This window comes from Piliocolobus tephrosceles, chromosome 13 (assembly GCF_002776525.5).
Source record: "Piliocolobus tephrosceles isolate RC106 chromosome 13, ASM277652v3, whole genome shotgun sequence".
Lineage (NCBI taxonomy): Eukaryota > Metazoa > Chordata > Mammalia > Primates > Cercopithecidae > Piliocolobus > Piliocolobus tephrosceles.
Window position 1 is genome coordinate 7170473 of NC_045446.1, and position 15373 is coordinate 7185845.

Below are 15373 nucleotides of genomic sequence, written 5' to 3' on the forward strand. Positions count from 1 at the left end.
GCCACCACACCCAGCTCCCACTCCTGTTTCAAAGCCCACTTGCTCAAGTCTCATGCCCCTAAAGCCTGTGGGAGATGCCTCACCATGGCCACATCCCTTTATCATGGTGCCAGGTCCATACCAGGGCCAATGCCCACAGGATGGGGCAGAGGAAGAGGAAGAACCTCCTCACCACTTTTAGCCTCCCAAAGTGCTAGGGTTTTAGGTGTGAGCCACTGCACCCCGTCTAAGAACTTTTTTTTTTTTTTTTTTTGAGATGGAGTTTCACTCTTGTCATCTAGGCTGGAGTGCAATGGTGCGATCTTGGCTCACTGTAACCTCTGCCTCCCAGGTTCAAGTAGTTCTCCTGCCTCAGCCTCCCAAGTAGCTAGGATTACAGGCGTACGCCACCACACCCTGCTGATTTTGTACTTTTTTTTTTTTTTTTTTTTTTTTTGAGATGGAGTCTGGCTCTGCCTCCCAGGCTGGAGTGCAGTGGCGGATCTCAGCTCACTGCAAGCTCCGCCTCCCGGGTTTACACCATTCTCCTGCCTCAGCCTCCGGAGTAGCTGGGACTACAGGCGCCCGCCACCTCGCCCGGCTAGTTTTTTGTATTTTTAGTAGAGACGGGGTTTCACCGTGTTAGTCAGGATGGTCTCGATCTCCTGACCTCGTGATCCGCCCATCTCGGCCTCCCAAAGTGCTGGGATTACAGGCTTGAGCCACCGCGCCCGGCCGATTTTGTACTTTTTTAGTAGAGACGGGGTTTCACCATGCTGGCCAGGCTGGTCTCGAACCCCTAACCTCAAGTGATCCACCTGCCTCAGACTCCCAAAATGCTAGGATTACAGGTGTGAGCCACCGTGCTCGGCCCAGCCCAAGAACTTTTTAGAGCGTTAGCTATTAAGAAATAATAAAGCAGGCCTACACTCCTACCCTAGGGCAGCCCCTCAGCTACTCTGTAAGGCCCCCCGGAACATCATTTCCCTCCCAACAGAGTCCTGCTGCCTGTGTTCTCTGCACCAGAGCTTAACCTTGGCCAGCCTTTCATAGCACGTCTCAGCTCCTCTGTTTGGCTTCAGCTTCTGCTGCATCCTCCCAGGAGCTCAGCTAAGTTTTCCAAGCTCCCCAGATCTCAAGAATCAATTGAGAGCTTGCTAAAAGGAAAAAAAAAAAATCATTGAAAAGATTACTAGGCCCCACCCCAAATTTACTGAATCATTATCCACAGGGGTGGGTGTGGGTCTAGGAATATGGTTTTGTTTTTAAAGGGACCTGGAAGATTCTTACCATCCAGGAAGCCTAGATAGTATTTCTCTAGCCTCTCCGTTGGTCTTCACACTGACTCCATTAGAACCACTTGGAGAGCTTCTAAAACTAGCACTGCAGTGCAGGAGGTGTTGTTTCTGAAACACCAGGGCCTTCATCTAGGTCCTGCTGCTTTCTCTGCAGAAAGCCAATCACTGAAACAACAATTATTGCCAAGGAAGAAGGCTTTAACTGGGTGCTACAGCCTAGGAGATACAAGATCAGTCTCAAATCCATCTCCCTGAGTGACTACAATTAAGAGTTAACATAGAGGGAAGAAATGTAACAATGTGTAAGATAACAAGAACTAGGGGCTGGCACAGTGGCTCATGCCTGTACTCCCAGCACTTTGGGAGGCCGAGGCAGGTGGATCACGAGGTCAGGAGTTCGAGACCAGCCTGACTAACATGGTCTACTAAAAATACAAAATTTAGCCAGGCGTAGTGGCGGACACCTGTAATCCCAGTTACTTGTGAGGCCGAGGCAGAAGAATTGCTTGAATTCGGAAAGTAGAGGTTGCAGTGAGCCGAGATCGTGCCACTGAACTCTAGCCTGGGCGACAGAGCAAGACTCCATCTTGGAAAAAAAATAAAATAAAATAAAAATAAAACAAGAATTACGGAGAAGTAAGGAAGCAAGCAGGGCGAATGTGGGTTCTGGCATCTTGTTGTCTGGATGCCTTGATCTGATGAGTTTCAGTTCTCTGATACTTTTTTTGAGAGGCCTGAGTGTCCTTTCCTGACGAAGGAACTCAGATAAAACAAATGTTAAGTTTTAAGCTTTAAGACCAAAAGGGTCCATTTCTATGTTTATTTAAAAAAAAAAAAAAACTGTCTCTGGGACTATTGCATCACTTTCAGTCTCAGTCCCCAGGGATGGACTGAAGAGGCAAAGGTGACTCAGGTATTCTGCTGGTGATTCTAAGACCTCTGAGTTGGTGATTAATATGCATAAGAGCAATGGGATGAGGCTCAGGAATCTGTGTTTCCCACCTTGTCCCCAGGAGATTCTGTTGCTAGTGACACAGAAGCCCACACTGAGAAATGCTTTTTCTTTTTCTCTTTTTTTTTTTTTTTTTGAGAGTTTTTCACTCTTGTTGCCCAGGCTGGAGTGCAATGCCCAATCTCGGCTCACCACAGTCTCGGCTCACCACAGTCTCGGCTCACTGCAGTCTCCGGCTCCTGGGTTAAAGCAATTCTCCTGCCACAGCCTCCCTAGTAGCTGGGATTACAGGCATGCGTCACCACGCCTAGCTAATTTTGCATTTTTAGTAGAAACAGGGTTTTGCCATTTTGGCCAGGCTGGTCTTGAACTCCTGGCCTCAAGTGATCCACCCACTTTGGCCTCCCAAAGTGCTGGAATTACAGGCTTGAGCCACTGCACCGGGCCAATTTTCATTTTTTTGAGATGGAGTTTTGCTCTGTTGCCCACGCTGGAGTGCAGTGGCACAATCTCAGCTCACTGCAACCAATTCTCCTGCCTCAGCCTCCCAAGTAGCTGGGATTACAGGTGCCCACCACCATGCCCAGTTAATTTTTGTATTTTTACAAAAAATTAGTAGAGGGCCGGGCTCGGTGGCTCAAGCCTGTAATCCCAGCACTTTGGGAGGCCGAGACGGGCGGATCACGAGGTCAGGAGATCGAGACCATCCTGGCTAACACGGTGAAACCCCGTCTCTACTAAAAAAAATACAAAAAACTAGCCAGGCGAGGTGGTGGGCGCCTATAGTCCCAGCTACTCGGGAGGCTGAGGCAGGAGAATGGCGTCAACCCAGGAAGCGGAGCTTGCAGTGAGCTGAGATCTGGCCACTGCACTCCAGCCTGGGCAACTGAGCGAGACTCTGTCTCAAAAAAACAAAAAACAAAAACAAAAAATTAGTAGAGATGGGGTTTCACCATGTTCATCAGGCTGGTCTCGAACTCCTGACTTCAGATGATCCAGCCTCCCAAAGTGCTGGGATTACAGGCATGAGCCATCGCGCTCAGCCCATTTTTAATTTTTTTTTTTTGGTGGGGGGACGGAGTCTCACTCTGTCACCCAGGCTGGAGTGCAGTGGCATGATCTCGGCTCACTGCAACCTCCATCTCCCGGGTTCAAGTGATTCTCTTGTCTCAGCTTCCCGAGTAGCTGGGACTACAAGTGACTGCCACCACACTCGGCTAATTTTTGTATTTTTTTAGTAGAGACGAGGTTTCACCATATTGGCCAGGCTGGTCTTGAACTCCTGACCTTGCGATCTGCCCACCTCAGCATCCCAAAGTGTTGGGATTACAAGCGTGAGCCACAGTACCTGGCCCCATTTTTAAAATTTTAAAAGACAGAGATGAGGTCTTACTGTGTTGCCAACGCTGGTCTCAAACTCCTGGGCTCAAGTATTCCCCCTGACTCAGCCTCCCAAAGGTGAACTGGGATTTTAATCCTTGTTCTGTTACTAAAATAGCTGTGTTGGATCCAACCGAAGGATGGGGTTCTTCAGAACAGGTGGAAGGAAGGACAGGGAAGTTGGAGTGAGAAACTACTTATACAGGAGTCTGAGAGAAGAGTCAGATCTCTCTAGGCTTAATAAACAATTTCTAGTTAGCAAGATGTTCTCATAGTCTTTGACTCTCCTTTTTGGAAGCAGGTTATTTTTTTTCCTTGCCCTTATTACCATCTGATGTATTATACTACATATCACTGTTAATTAATATATATGAATCTGTCTGCTCTCCTTTGAAGGCACGATTTTGGTGTGTTTGTTCATTCCCTTATCCCTGGTTGGCACTGATCCCAGTTTACGAAGTGGTAAATGAAAGTAAAAATCTCGGAACACCCCCCCACCAATTCTTGCGAAAGTGAAGATTAAGCCTCGAAGCTGAGTCATTGCAACACCCTCTTCCAAAAGAATAGCTGTTACTAGCATTAGGCATCAGCCAGATCAACACGGAAAGGTAAAAAGCCTCAGGCATCTGGGAAGGGCTGCCCCCACAGATCATTCACAAGTAAATTCTTGCTGGCCTCCCATAAACAAGGACAGGTCAATTGTAGCTTCAGGTCTACAGTCTAAGTTTAGCTCCTAAAAACTCCACAGTAAGAATGTCATCACAAGCTTATTTTCCCAGGTGCGGAACAAAGTCAAGACTCTACCTACTCAGAGACATCTGCATAATTGACTCTTCCTTTACTCTCTTTTTCTCTTCAGACATTCATCTTATCTTAAGTGGATTTACCAGGCACTAGCTAAAGTCCCATAGGAATGTTAATTATTGTCCTAATCGCCTACTTGCCCTTCTTCCTACATGCCTTCCCCTCACTCCCCCTTTAAGGAAATGCATAAATACTAAACCTCCCGAAAACCTCTTCGGAAAAACAACCACGGAGGTGTCTGTGGTTCGTGTTTTTCCCGAGCATGCCCTCAAACTGGATTAGTAAGCCTCGATGATAGAGGCTTATGCCTCAGTCACTCGTTCCACTTGTCAAAGCTTTCCTCTCGTGTCTCAAACAAGCCTTCCAAACCCCCTAGGTCCTGAGCAGCTTCGCTCTGCAGATTACAAACCCGAGACTCAGAGGTTAAGTGGCTTGCCCAAGGTCACACAGACGGACTCCAGACCCCCATAATCACCTACGTAGCTGCTAAAGGACACAGTCATGTAACCCGTGTGGCACAAGCGCCTTCTCCTTCCTCCTGCCCTTCGCTAACGTTAGCTTTTCCTGCGACCTCTTCTCCGCTCGCCAGCGCATATCTGCGTCTAGCCGGGATGCCTGAGCCCCAGTGCGATCTGTTATGCTTGCAGCTTCGGGAAACACGTGCTACTCGGGTGAATGAATCGAACGTCCCCACCCCCGCCGACAGCCAATGACTGCAAGTTGCAGCCCGGCCACTTCCGCCTATTGCGGGCGTCGGCCAGGGTTCGGCGGCCCACGTGAGGCTCCCCAGACAAGGGAGTAGGCGGTGGTGCGCCAGGGGCGGGCTCTCCCAGCCTCGCCACTAATCCAGGCGCTCGCCGGGGACGGGAGGGGCGGGGCTGACGTGGGGCGCCAAGGCTTAAACGTGACGGACAGGCGGGCGCAGGGAGGAGTCCACAGCCTAGGGGCGAGGAGTGACGGAGAACACTGCCCAATAACGGGAGGGGTTGGGCTGCCTGGGCCAATAGGAAGTCCGTAAGGCGGGGCTGGGACTGCAGCAAGTTCGGTTGCACGGAGACCGCAGCTGTTCTCTGTCAGTGGAGGCAGCGGCGGTAGAGGCGGCGGCGAGGACTGGCAGCGGCGAGGAGGTGAGTGTCCGCCGCGCTCCGCATGGTCCTCTTCCCGCCGCGGGTCGGAGCGGGTGGACGTGCGCCGCCGCCGCCGCGAGGGACGTTTATGTAAGGGTCGCGCGCGTAGAGGCGGTGCGGGCTCCGCGAGTGACGGCTGGAGGAGACGGCGGTGAGCGGCGCGCGGTGCGCGACGCGGGGTGCGCCGCCCCTCCTCCTCGCGCGGGGGCTCGGCCGGCTGGACCCGCCCCCGGACCCGCCCCCGTCTCCAGCCCCCTAGCGCCCGTCTGCTGCGTCCTCCCGCGGGCTGCCTCATTCTTGCTTTCGGGCCCATTTTGCAGATGGAGAAACTGACTAAAGCGCCTCGCGCGAGGTCCCTGAGGGTTCGAACCCAAGGCTGTCAGGATCGGGAGCCCAAGTTTTCCCCATCGTACTGGATGTGGCTCAGCTCTGCAGGAAGCCGCGGCGTGTAAGGCGAGGGCTTTCCTTGTTCCCGGCGCTCGCACTCCGCCTCCCGTAGGATCTTCCACTTTGTTTCAGACGGGGAAGCTCCAGGCGCCCAGACGCAGTGATTCGCCCAAGGCGGGAGGTGGGGCTGGGCTCAGCCCCTTTTTTCTCCAGCTTTTAGTAGTTTACAAAGCGCATCAGAGTCGGAAGCCAAGTCCCTGGCAACTTTGAGATTCTTTTCTTTTATTTTTTTAGACAGGGTCTTGCTGTCACCCACCCAGGCTGGAGTGCAGTGGCGCGATCTCGGCTCACTGCAGCCTCGACCTCCTGGGCTCAAGCGACCCTCCTGCCACAGTACCCCAGTGCTGGGACTACAGGCGGGCGCCACCACGCCTAGCTAATTTTTGTATTTTTTGGTGGAGACGAGCTTCCGTCATTTTGCCCAGGTTGGTCTCGAACTCCTACGCTCAAGCGAGCGGCCTGCCCTGGCTTCCCAAAGTGGTGAGATTATGTGCGTGCCTGGCCTGAAATTTCAGTGCGTGCCTGGCCTGAAATTCTTAAAAATCAGATGTGTCTTATTTTGTGAGAAGAGGTAGGCCAGGGCTCCTTACCCCTTCTCCAGCTGAGAAAACAGGCTCAGAGAAGTACCAACACTTGCTGATGACAACCAGAACCTCCAGAGTGCCTGCCATCTGCCTCCCTGTTGCTCCCGTACCCACTGCCACCAGCAGCCCTGGCTGGCCTCCCCCAAGGCACCCTATCCTTGTATGTGATGCAAACACTTGTGCTGGGGGTGGATGTGCTCAGCATTTCTCTCACTTGCAGCTACAGCTTCCTGCCTGCACGCTCTCCTTAACCGTTGAACTCTTAATCACATTCTTTTGCACACCTACAGTGTTCCTATCCCTACGCGGGGCTGAGAGACAGCGTGGGCGATGAGGTCAATCCTTGTCCTACAACTGCTGACAAACCGATTGGGGGAGAGAAAAATAAACAAAACCTAAGCAGCAAGACAGTCTGCTGCAGATGTTTGTAGAGAGCCTAGTGGGCGAGGTATTGGCCCTAGGAGGACATGGAAGAGGAAGTTCAGTAGAGGCCAGTAAATCACACACTAAAGCAAGACAGGAGAAATGGCCTGGAAGGAGATGGGCTTGGGAAGGCTTCGTGGAGGAGGTGAGTGGTGGACCTGTTTTTGATGTCACTGGCAGTGGAGAAGCAGTGATTGGATTTGAGCAGCTAGAAAGTTTTATTCTGGAGAGGTTTTGTTAAAGAGGTTTTTGAGACGAAGTTTCGCTCTTGTCACCCAGGCTGGAGTGCAGTGGTGTGATCTCGGCTCACTGCAACCTCCACCTCCCGAGTTCAAGCGATTCTCCTGCCTCAGTCTCTTGAGTAGCTGGGATTACAGGCACATGCCACCACGCCTGGCTAATTTTTGTATTTTTAGTAGAGATGGGGTTTCACCATGTTGGCCAGGCTGGTCTTGAACTCCTGACCTCAGGTGATCTGCCTGCCTCGACAGCCCAAAGTGCTGGGATTATAGGCGTGAACCATCACACCTGGCCAGTTACAGAGGTTTCAAGCAATTAGAACTGGAAGAGGAAGGCTGAGGAAGGTGGAAGGAGAATGTAGAGGACACAGCTTCACTGTTGGGTGTAAGAAACTTGATTGGTCACTGGGAAGAGGCCTCGACAGGAGATGTAACCAGGTGAGGGCACTAGGATTTGGTAAGGTGCTGGTAAGTCAGTGACTGGAAGCCAACCTGAGGAAGCAAGATTAGATGCAAAGGTAGACCGGGCTGGGCGCGGTGGCTCATGCCTTTAATCCCAGCACTTTGGGAGGCTGAGGCGGTTGGGTCACCTGAGGTCAGGAGTTCCAGACCAGCCTGGCCCACATGGTGAAACCTCGTTTCTACTGAAAATACAAAAACTAGCCAGGCGTGATGTCAGGCACCTGTAATCCCAGCTACTCAGGAGACTGAGGCAGGAGAATTGCTTGAACCTGGGAGGTGGAGGTTGCAGTGAGCTGAGATCGCACCCCTGCACCCCAGCCTGGGCGACAGAGTGAGACTCCCTGTCAAAAAAACAAAAAAAGACAAAAAACCAAACCAAAACAAAAAAAGCCCGAAAGGCAGACAGGGCTCTGAGGGCCCAGCTGCAGGCCTGAGCTGTGGTTGGTATCCCGTGGTATTCTGGTAAGCTCCCTGAAAGCAGCCGACATTTGTTTACTAATGGCTCCTCCACCCTGCCATGCTCTGCCCTTAGGGAAGGGGCTTTGTTCACTACAGTTGCTCAGTATCTGCTTTTTGAATTAATTTAGGCTGTCATCCAAAGTTTCTTTACCCCAGTGTACCCTCATGTGCCATATTGCCTTCTGTCTTTCTACTGAAGCCCGCTGCAGCCTGGCTGACTCGGTTCCCTGTGTCAGTCCTCACCTCCAGGATCTCCCCTGGAAGGTTGCCCCTGGTAGCCCACAGTGGGTCCCCCAGGCCCTTTGCCCCTTTTTGTCCTGCTCCTTGCTTTCACCAGGTCTCACTTCCGGTGCGTGCCCCAGGTGCTGTGATAGGTACCTGTCCTCTCAAGACCACCACTCATGGGGGCTCTGGGACCAGTGGCAGGGCAGGACCTCAGATTCACTACTCTCATCCCAAGCCACAGTTCCCTGTGTCCCTCTTCTGTCTGTCCTCACAGTCCCTAACAGTGGCAGGAACAAGTAGATGCTTAATGAATGTTTTCGGTGAATTAGTTGAAAAGAGGCCAAATGGGGAGCCAGTGAGGAGAGAAGGGTGAAAGATGGGGAATACGGAAAGGAGTTACCTTTCAGGGTGGCCGGGATGGCCAGCACCATGGTCAGTATGGCAGAAAATCTGGCAGTCCACATTTCTCACTGGCACCTTCTGCACGGGCTGGAGGCCTCATTCAGGTCAACATTTTCTGTTTTGTTTTTTTTTTTTTTGAGATGGAGTCTTGTTGCCCACCCTGGAGTACAGTGGCACCATCTTGACTCACTGCAGTCTCTGCTTCCCGGGTTCAAGTGATTCTTCTGCCTCAGCCTCCCGAGTAGCTGGAATTACAGGCGCCACCCTTTCACCTGGCTGATTTTTGTATCTTTAATAGAGATGGGGGTTTCACCATGTTGGCCAGGCTGATCTCGAACTCCTGACCCTCCCAGAGTGCTGGGATTACAGACGTGAGCCACTGCGCCCGGCCTCTGGTCAACATTTTCATTGAGGATGAGTATGGCTTTCTCTTTGGCTGCCTCCCAATATTGTCCTGCCCCCATCTGAATGGGCACCGATTCTTGTTCCCTGAAAGTTCCCACCTGGGGGCAGGTTTCTCACCCAGAGGCGTCCTTCACAGCAGCGGGGCATTTTGCCTGCTCACTCTGAAACCTCACCTGGGCCTGACTGACCATGCCTTCCTCTCTTTCTCTTAGCTGCCTTCTAGTCTCACCTGTGGACACTTTGCCAAAGGAGTCGGGCCTGACGGTGGAAGATGGGAAATGGCCAAAAGAATAAACCATTTCCTCTTACTTACCGAATGAAAAGCTTGCCTCATCTTGGCGTTCAAGACTCTCTAGTATGATTTCACCTGTTGGGCTCTTTCTTCCATTTGACCCCGCAGGTACCCTCTTCTGTGTCAGCCCCCATAGTGAGATTAGTCACTGCTGCCCCAAACTCACTTCTCACGGTCCCCCTCTGCTCTTGTTCTTGGTGACTTTGTTTTCTGCAGGGCCTTGCCTCTTATCTTGTCCTGTCAAAATTAAATTATTCTTCGAGACATGGGACTTTATGAAGGCTTGCCAACTCTATTCAGTTGGACTGGGCTCTCTTTTCATAACAATGATGGTGATAAGTAATGATTTATTGTTATGAATAATAAAAGCCAACTCCTTTGTGGTGGTGACGGCCTTGCTAAGCCCCTTACATACACATAATGTGATTATCACAACAGTCGTATTACAAAGGTACTATAAGATCCATCTCTTACAAATGGTGGACTCTCATAGGTGAGACACAGAGAGGTAAAATAACTCGCCCAGAGTCACGCAGCCAGGCAGGCTAGGCAGGCTCACTGCTGGAGTGCATCTCACGTGCCATCCCATTTTTGCTTCTTTTAACAAGCCCCCAACAACTTGCTTTTTGGCACTTTGTGGGCAGGGCCTGAGTGTACATACAGTTCCTTGTGCAAGGCATGTGCTCAGTAAATATTTTATTGACTTGAGTGCCCCAGACATTGAATTTCAGTCTTGACATTATCTGCCAAGGCAGCTGGTTTTCTCTGAACAGGGATTTGAGCTTGCTGGCCTGTGTTTCCATTTTGCTGTTCATTGACTAGTGGCTAGAGCAGGTGTGGCTTTTTCAGAAATAAGCAGTCGATAAAACTCCAAAAAGTGAACACACAATACCAACTGTGGGCTCCCGTGGGCATAAACACGAGGTGTACTCTTAGTGTGGCAGGGAGGGGTCTCTGCAGGAAAGGATTTGAGGAAATAGCCAGGAAATAGGGAACACATTTCAGGTCACGTAAGACAGCTCCTTATTAGTGTCAAGTTGCAGAGTGAGAGAAGAACCAGAGTCCCAGTATTCAGAGGGAGCTCCTGAAGGATTAGAGACAGCTCTGCGGAGATGCAGAGAAAGCGGGCCTGAGGCTGGATGGAGTGGGCAGGAAGAGAAAGCACTTCAGATAAAACAAGAGCTGTTTCTAGAACTTCTTGTTCATGTATAGTGGGTGTCAGAAAAGGGTTTTACTTAAGTGCTTCCCACCAAGCCTGTCGGTTTAACGTCCCAGTGTGTGCTCTGTGCCAGGCATGGTGCCAGTGCTGTGCGTGTGCTGCCTCATTGGGCATTCCCTAGAATGCTGTGAGATGGGCGTTGTTATTATTCCCATTTTACAGATGAGGAAACAGACTTGCAGTGATTACAGAGCTGCTGTCAGAGTAACAAGGGGTGCAGTCCGGGCAGCGGGACAGCAGAGCTGGTGCTTCTAGCCCTGTACCCTCCTGGTGCCCTCAGAGACTCCCCCAAGATGGAAGCAAAGAAATGGTTCTCGGCCGGGCGTGATGGCTCACGCCTGTAATCCCAGCACTTTGGGAGGCCGAGGCGGGCGGATCACCTGAGGTCGGGAGTTCGAGACCAGCCTGACCAACATGGAGAAACCCTGTGTCTACTAAAAATACAAAATTAGCTGGGCGTGGTGGTGCATGCCTATAATCCCAACTACCTCAGGAGGCTGAGGCAGGAGAATTGCTTGAACCCAGGAGGCAGAGGTTGCGGTGAGCCGAGATTGTGTCATTGCACTCCAGCCTGGGTAACAAGAGTGAAAAAGTTCTCTGGGTTCTAAAATCTGTGTTCTTGGCTGCGTGTGGTAACTCACACCTGTAATCCCAGCACTTCGGAAGGCCAAGTTGGGCAGATTGCCCGAGGTCAGGAATTTGAGAGCAGCCTAGCTAACATGGCAAAACCCCATCTCTACTAAAAATGAAAAAATTAGCTGGGCGTGGTGGCGTGCGCCTATAATCCCAGCTACTCAGGAGGCTGAGGCAGGAGAATCAGTTGAACCCGGGAAGCAGAGATTACAGTGAGCCAAGATCATGCCACTGCACTCCAGCCAGGGCGACAGAGCCAGACTTTGTCTTAAAAAAACAAAAAAACGGCCGGGCGCGGTGGCTCAAGCCTGTAATCCCAGCACTTTGGGAGGCCGAGACGGGCGGATCACGAGGTCAGGAGATCGATACCATCCTGGCTAACACGGTGAAACCCCATCTCTACTAAAAATACAAAAAACTAGCCGGGCGAGGTGGCGGCGCCTGTAGTCCCAGCTACTCCGGAGGCTGAGGCAGGAGAATGGCGTGAACCCGGGAGGCGGAGCTTGCAGTGAGCTGAGATCCGGCCACTGCACTCCAGCCTGGGTGACAGAGCGACACTCCGTCTCAAAAAAAAAAAAAAACAACAACAACAAAAAAAATCAACTATGTTCTTGCCACTCCTGTTTTCTCTGGGAAGTTCTTGGAGCAGTGAGGGTAATGCTGTTTTTTTCTTTTGCTTTAGATACTGTCTGCCTTCTGGAGAGCTGACCAAACACCAAGGGTAAGTCCTGTGCCTGAATCCAGGCTGGCGGGATGCGTGGGGGTCTTCCCCAGGAGCAGCTGTGGATGCCAGCAGTTTGGCATGTCAGGTCTTAAGCTCAATGAATAAAAAAAGGCTGTGCTCTGATTTTTTGGTAATATCCATTTAAGCAGTCTTGTCTGTTTCCAGTTGCTCTTGATTTTTACAGGAAAGTGACATCTGGCTCCCTGCTGGCCCCATTTGGCATCTGGCCAGCCTAAGCAGAATGCCCTGCTTCTGGAAGGGTATGATCAGCTGGGGAAGCTGGGCAGGAAGAATCCCAAGGGGCCTCTAAGAAGACCCCTTGAGTCAGCATGGAGAACAGGCAGCTGGGGTGCGAGGTGGCTCTGCCAGCTGGTTGTAAAGTCACTTGACACGGGTTCCCGGAGGGTGACGCTCAGCCTTTGCCAGTCACGGTAACAACGGGGAAAGGGAACCTGCCCCTTCTTCCCCTGCAAATTTTACAGGCATGTGCCACCACGCCTGGCTAATTTTTTTTTTTTGAGACGAGTCTCGCTCTGTTGCTAGGCTGGAGTGCAGTGGCGTGATCTCGGCTCACTGCAACCTCCGCCTCCTGGGTTTAAGTGATTCTCCTGCCTCAGCCTCCAGAGTAGCTGGGAGTACAGGTGCCGTGCCACCACGCTCAGCTAATTTTTGTATTTAGTAGAGATGGGATGTCACCATGTTGGCCAGGATGATCTCAATCTCTTGACCTGGTGATCCGCCCACCTCGGCCCCTCAGAGTGCTGGGATTACAGGCGTGAGCCACCGCACCCGGCCTAATTTTTGTATTTTTAGTAGAGATGGGATTTTACCATGTTGGTCAGGCTGGTCTCAAACTCCTGACCTCAGGTCATCCGCCCTCCTCGGCCTCCGCATGTGCTGGGATTACATTACAGGTGTGAGCCACCGCACCTGGCCTCTACTGCTTTTAAGGTTCCACCAACATGGATTTCCCTGGTGGCAGGTGCCTGGGAGATTCAGTGGCCTCCCCTCAGCCTAAATTCCACAGCCCTCCAGTCGGTCCCCTGCTAGTCCAGTCCCCTCTTCCCCTGCTGATCTGCCAGAGCAGCCGAGCCAGGGAGCCAGGTGCTCTCCCAGCATTTGTGACAACAATAATGCTCTTCCCTTCAAGCCCGCTGTGGCCTTGGGGACTTTGTGGCTCAGGGACAACTCTCTCCAGAGCTCATGTCCAGTGCTGAGTGGTACAGGAGTTTTTTTCGGTTTTCCTCCGACACCCTTCATGACGCAGGAGCTGGTTTCCTGTGTGAGATTTCCTACAGTCCTCCCTTGGACCTAGGTCTTGGGCCAGCAGGTGCCATCTGCAGGCTACTGTCAAGTAAGGGCAATGGGCTCATGGTGGGAATGGTCGTAAGGTGGAAGAACTCCACCCTCCACAAGTTTCACCCCCTTGTTCTCTCTCTGTTTGCTCTGTCCTCTTATTCTTGGCTGATAGAGATGGATGTTATTTCTCTTACTTGCGCCCCTACAATGAGAGGTGGGCGTGTTGGAGAATCCCCCCAAACCACTTGTCTTACGGAACTGAAGAACCCGAAGTCTAGAGAAGGCTGGTTAGCAGAATCCAAGATGCTGATCCCATTTTTTTTTCTTCTTTTAAGATTGCCATCTTTTATTGATGTCTTCCCTTTGATCCATCAGTAGAGAGGGAAAATCAGTCACCAAGAAGGGACCTCTTCTTCCAGGTCATGTAATTTGTCAAAGCTTGTTTGGCTCCTCCATTTCCAAGGCTCTGCTGAGTTGAGCTTTGCCTAGGGACTAAGGCTCTGCGGTCTGAGCTTGTCACCCTCCCCTCGTCTTCAGCTTTCTCCTGGGGGGACGTGGATGTGGCCCTTTGTTGTGGTGTTAAGTGTTATGCCTGAAGGCATTACCCCAGGCACTCCCAGCACTCTCTCGGGTTCCTTGCTCTTGTGTTACCTCTTTGTCCTGATTTGCCTCAAGACCAGAGAAAGGGGTGGGGCGGGGAGGTCACTGGACGGCTGGGAGTACATTTCCACTGCCTGTGTCTGGAAGGGCCTGACTGCTTCTGTGGCAGCTCCTCTCCTGACGACATCCACCATGACATCACGAAGAGGCTTTGGGAAAATTCCACGACCTGGCTGTGCTGAGTCATACTTAGTCTCTGGGGATGTGTGTCACCTTTCCCATGTCTGTCACCGGGCGCTGCAGTTACTATGAAGTGACACATGCTGCCCATTTCTTACGTTTGCACACCACTTTGTGCTTCTCTGAGAGCCTCTTCTCACGCACATGCTGTGTATCAATATGAAATGTATTAACATTAAATACTTAATAATAATTGTATTATTTATTCTGGAAAATATTTCTCTCTTGCAATGGGTGAGGAGCCAGAGGTTCAGAGAGACTAGAGACTAAGTGACTTGGTGAGTTTCGGGTGACGGGTGCGTGGCATGTCTGAGGGAGGTTTGGATGCCACACCCACTCTTACCCCTGGATTTTTATGTAGTGCAAATGTTATACAGCAATTAATTTGGTCAAAAACAATTGATTTTCAATGTGCTAAAATTATGAATTCAGAACCTAGTTATTTTAAGGGCTAGTCTTTTAAGTTTAGCTTGTAAGTGTAGCCTATAAATCTTTCTGATCTGTTTACAATTCTAGGATATTTTAACAGTCACTTTCAGTGGGCTTTTTTTTTTTTTTTTTTTTTTTTTGAGATGGAGTCTCGCTCTGTCAATCAGCCTGGAGTGCAGTGGCGCGATCTTGGCTCAGTGCAACCTCCGCCTCCTGGTTCAAGCGATTCTCCTTCTGCCTCAGCCTCCTGGGTAGCTGGAATTACCGGCATGTGCCACCATGCTGGCTAGTTTTTTTGTATTTTTAGTAGAGACGGGGTTTCTTCATGTTGGTCAGGCTGGTCTCGAACTCCTGAGCTCAAGTGATCTGCCTGCCTCAGCCTCCCAAAGTGCTGGGGTTCCAGGCGTGAGCCACCGCGCCCGGCCTTAGGGGGCTTTTTCATTAATGGTTGGTCCCATTTGCAACTGTAATGAAACTCTTCTGAAATTTTTCAATTGAACTTATAAATTATATTCAATTTTCATTAACTATTTTAATAATTCTGGCCGGGCACGGTGGGTGGCTCATGCCTGTAATCCCAGCACTTTGGGAGGCTGAGGCAGGCAGATCATGAGGTCAAGAGATCGAGACCATCCTGGCCAACATCCCTACTAAAAATACATCTACTAAAAATACAAAAATTAGCTGGGCGTGGTGGCGGGCGCCTGTAGTCCCAGTTATTGGGAGGCTGAGGCAGGAGAATTGCTTGAAC

The 15373-nt window shown here is 51.0% G+C and overlaps 1 protein-coding gene across 1 annotated transcript in view; it reads left to right on the forward strand.

The window, feature by feature from the left end:
- The first annotated feature begins 5509 nt into the window (after positions 1-5509).
- LOC111533669 (pyruvate carboxylase, mitochondrial-like) overlaps positions 5510-15373 on the forward strand; it is a 1148173-nt gene continuing 1138309 nt past the window's right edge. Inside the window, exons 1-2 of the mRNA XM_031933917.1 lie at positions 5510-5540; positions 12013-12051. The gene's annotated coding sequence lies outside the window, so the exon portion shown is untranslated. The remainder of the gene's footprint in view (positions 5541-12012; positions 12052-15373) is intronic.